Raw genomic sequence first — 4740 nt, 5'->3', positions numbered from 1 at the left:
GTTCAGTTTTAGTTCAGGATTAGTTCAGGTTTAGTTCAGTTTTAGTTCAGGTTTAGTTCAGGTTTAGTTCAGTTATAGTTCAGGATTAGTTCAGGTTTAGTTCAGTTATAGTTCAGTTTTAGTTCAGGTTTAGTTCAGTTATAGTTCAGGATTAGTTCAGGTTTAGTTCAGGTTTAGTCATAAACTCTTGATCTCCATGAACGATGCCGTTTGACTCTAACTCTCCATAATCTGAGGCTTTTGGAATAAATTTGACCTAAAAAACTGAAACATGTTGAAATAAATGAGATTTTTGCTGTAATAATTGAATCTGGATCTATTGTGAGATTATTTCTAATATGAACCTGGAGATGATCTGAGTAAAAACCAACCTGCCTTTTCCTCCCTCTGCATCAGCAGCTGATACCTGGCACTCAGGATGACCTTTGACCTGCTCTGGTTCTGGACTCAGTTGTCCAGAAATTGTTGATAATTATATTAAATTTATGATATAATAAAAGAGGCTGGTTAGGATAACTGGTTTAATATTTTATTAGCTTTCATCTTAAATCTAAAATGTTCTGGAACATTTAAACATTTAAAAAATAAAGAAAAGATCAGATCTGCTAATGATTTCACTTTTTGGATCTAATCTTCCTGTTTGTTCATTTTCTTCATCTGATTAGAAGGAAGCAGATAAAAACGCTGCAGGTGTTTCCGTTCTTGTGAAAGAAACCAGGCGACAGAAAGTAAACACACCTTCCACAGAACAATGAACCACTTCAGGCCATGCGGAGCCAAGATGGCCGCCCACTGCTTCAGGAGAAAAACAATCTGCTTCGCTCCATCCATCTTCCCACTGCATGATGCTGCCACTCCCATGACTATAGTGTTTATTCAAGATTCAACTGGTTCATTAATTTTCTTTAAAAACTTCTGAGGCTTTTTCAGGCTAGTTATGTTTACAGAGGATAAATGACTCTGGACTTCAGATCGGTCCATGGAGGCCCACGGTTCTTCTGCTAATGTGGTAATAGCAGAGCTAATCCTTCATTTAGCCCTTTTGCTAACTTTGAAAACATGTAACGCACTTAAATGTTTTCAAAGTTAAATTAATTAATTTTCTAGGTAAATCCTAGAGCTCTAATTTACTGGCTTGTTTTATAAACTTTCAGTTGAAAGGTTTGACTGGGCTGTAGTTTTACTTAATGAAGGCCAACAGTGTTAAAACGTAAATGACGTCACTGTTGCCCGGATGTTGAGACAAACACAATGGGACATCAGAAGAGGCTTAACAGGGTCGCAGCTACATGTGGATGATGGTACACAGCATACGAAGGTAGTGAAAGGTAAAAGCCCGTTATGGGCGCGAGGTGAAGGAGCGGAACGGCGCTGAAGAGGATGCAACACGACCCTCCAGACGGGGTTTGGACGCCCCCTCTGGTGCAGCGCCCCAATGCACTGCATGCCCACTTTTTGCGCCACCGGCCTTAAGCTGCGGTTCCGCTTCCTCTCCTGGTTTTTCTCTTTTTCAATGAACTTTATTGAGCAGCTCTCTAGTAAACATCAAAGCATTTACACAAACAAACAGCCAGGAGTTAATTAAACAAATAAGTGCAAATATTCACATTTCTGAATCGTTTTGAGAGCCTTTTTGTTCTCATGATGCACGCAAGGAATCAACATGGTGGTAGTTAGCGCTTTAGCATTAGCTTCTGGTAAAACAACATATTAATGAAGCACTTTAGAATTAGCAGAGCTAATTTTTAAAATTAGGGCTTTATCTGACATTTTCTGTACAGGACGTCTTAATTAAAACCATAACTGACAACAGATGGAAGTGAAATAGTTGCTGCTGCTGTTTTCTGATTATGTTTGTTACACAGAGTTGTTTTAGTGTCACTTCAATCTGCAGGAGAGATAACGTCTGGCTACCGAGGAAATAAAAGACGTGAAGCTCCGTCGTTTCTCGTCTGATGTGCCATAAAAATGTTTTCTGTGCAGGTACAGGCGCGGCTCTGACTGCTTGTGAAACAATGGAAAACCTGAAGGAAGCTGCTTGGTAAATTTATTTTCTTCGTTTCCTTGATTTGGTGGCCGTGGATGACAGTGAGGAGGTCAGACCAAAGGTCAGACCAAAGGTCACGATGAGTCAAACGGTTCCCCAGCAGCCCAGAGATCAAACTGCATTTCTCTGCCTGGAAACCGGGTCATTAAGATCCACTGCTCTGTTTGGCATGAAAATGACTCAGCTGCTCTTTATGAAAGGAAACGTGTTTGACCTCTGACCTGCAGGTCGCTCTGCATCATGGAGGCGTTTCCTGAAGCATTTGTTTTCTGGTCATGAAAATAATTATCTGACCTTCATTTCCAGTAATCGACTCGACTCCACGTTTCACCCAGTGAGTCAGAGCAGCGCAGCGATTCCCGACAATCAAATAATGTGAATGTGTCCAATAACAGACCAGTCAGACCAGTCAGACCAGTCAGACCAGTCCGGGTCACACAAAGCACTGCAGAAACAATTCACACCAACTCGTCCTACTTATCAGGCTCTGCTTTAAGTTCAGTTTATTAATTAAATTACTTTAAAATGTTTTGAAGTGTCCAAAGTGTGCCCATCTTTATAAATAAAAATATTGATAGATTCCCATTTAGGAAGGACGTTCTTGCTTTAATCTTAATTTTGGAGAAACTGGATCCAAAATGATTGACCAGATTTTACTGGAGATCAAATCCTGAAACCAAACAGATGAAAGAAGCTGTGAGCCTGGAGGCGGCTGACCCTGTTCATCTGTTCATTTCAATGCTGCTTCATTTTTACTTTATTATTGAGCAGTTAAGATAAAAAATGGCAAAAACAAAATTTATTAAAAAAAATTTCAGTTGAACTGTTTTGGTTCTTATGGCAGAAAGTTTGTACACCCCTCATCTGAGGAACCTCAGCAGAGCATGAACTCACTGACCCGCAGCATCACTCCTCCTGGACCAGCAGGGGGGGACAGAGGAGAGGACAGGAAGGAGCCTCCAGCAGAACCAGAACCAGAACCAGAACCAGAACCGGACTCAGTTCCCTGCTTTAGTTCAGTAGAAGGATAAAGACAAGAAGTTTTGTTCAGGTAAAGTGAAGAAACGTCCAGAAGCTTTTCCAGTTTTCTTCGTCCTGTTGAACGAGCTCCTCTTCCTCAGAGTCTAGGTGTGTTTTTCTATAGTTGGTCCCATCAGGGTGTGTATTTCTGCCTGCTGTGGCTGCAGCTGATGAGACTCATGCCAAAAATACTTCAGGCTGTTTTCAGCCTGCTGCTGGCGACTCGCCCAGGAAGGAAGCAGCGTCTGGTCCGGCGATGGCAGCATCAGGCTGCGGGCCAAAAATAACCCAGTTTGATCATCCAGAACCGAAACGTCTGAAAACAGGAGAGATGGAGACCAAAACACAAATCACAGCCCCTCTGGGCAGACGCCCCTAAATAAAATCCTCTGCTGCAGCTCGTCTCTAAATGACCTAAAACATCAAATCGAGTTTCAGACTCTTAGAGGCCATGATGTCATTTGTGAAAAGTTTGACAGGTTCTGACCCGGTTCTGATTCAGAGAATGTCCCAGAAAATGAAACCAAGCAGAACTGAGCCTGAAATATTAAAATCATGAAAATGTGAATGAATCCATGAATCACATTAATATTTAGTTTTTATTTCTTTGTTTTAATTTGGTTTCCATGTTGCTGAAATAGTTTGTGTGATAATTTATTTATTTTATGTTTTTGTAAAGTTTGTGAGGATGTTGAAGCGGTTGATTTGGATTTAGTTTAATTGAATATTGTTTGTGTTTTTTCTGTAAAATAATTTAGTTTTTAATGTTTGGTTGGAGAATCAGTGAAAATAAAGAAACAACAAAACAAGGAAGAACAACAAAAGGAAATCTGGGAATATTAAAACTAAATGGCTTTGACAGGAATCTGTCCACTTTCAAGTCTTCCCATTGATTCACAGATGGATTCAGGTCTGGACTTTGACTAGGCCATGACTAACATCTCTGACTGCTCGTCCTACTGGAAGCTGAACTTTGACCCCGTCTAAGCTCATCTCCAGGTTTTCCTCCAGGATTTTCCTCAATTAGCTCCATCCATCTTCCCACAGCATGATGCTGCCACCACCATGTGAGGATGGACCTTGTTTTGTAGAGTAAAACGTTCAGTATAGATCTCCTCTGCTCAGGTTTTCTCTTTCAGATTGTATGAACTTTACTTTTTTATTCTTTTTAATTTGGAAAAAAGAAAATCATGCGTTATTTTTTTTATAATTATTTGATACTTTAGTTTTCTCCCTAAAATGTTTGAAGTTTGTCCTGCTGTCGGGATAAACCAGCGCAGGCAGAGCAGACTGTGCTGCCACCTAGCGGGGGGACTGAGCGTCGCAGCCTCTGTTCTGAGCCAAATTAATCTCATGAATATTTTTGATCTGCTGAGCCTCTGCAGACCCAGAAAACCTTTGAATGGCCTTTAACTCATCATATTTTGATTTCTAAAGACAATTAGAAACTTCAATAGTTCTGAAACACTTCGTTCTCTGTTTACTTAAAAATCATTTTAATCTTGCCATATTTACAGTGAACCTTCTTTATGTAGCTAGAAAGAAAAGTTCAGTAATATATTGTTTTATTTCCCTGTGAGCATTTTGGGGCTCCAGGTCCCGACAGCCTCCTGTTGGCATAAATATTAGAGGTGTGCCGATCGATCGGTCACCGATCATAATCGGGCCGATTT

This window comes from Poecilia latipinna, unplaced genomic scaffold (assembly GCF_001443285.1).
Source record: "Poecilia latipinna isolate Pla-1442-1.1 unplaced genomic scaffold, P_latipinna-1.0 Scaffold1578, whole genome shotgun sequence".
Classification (NCBI taxonomy): domain Eukaryota; kingdom Metazoa; phylum Chordata; class Actinopteri; order Cyprinodontiformes; family Poeciliidae; genus Poecilia; species Poecilia latipinna.
Note: the sequence above shows the minus strand (reverse complement) of the source record.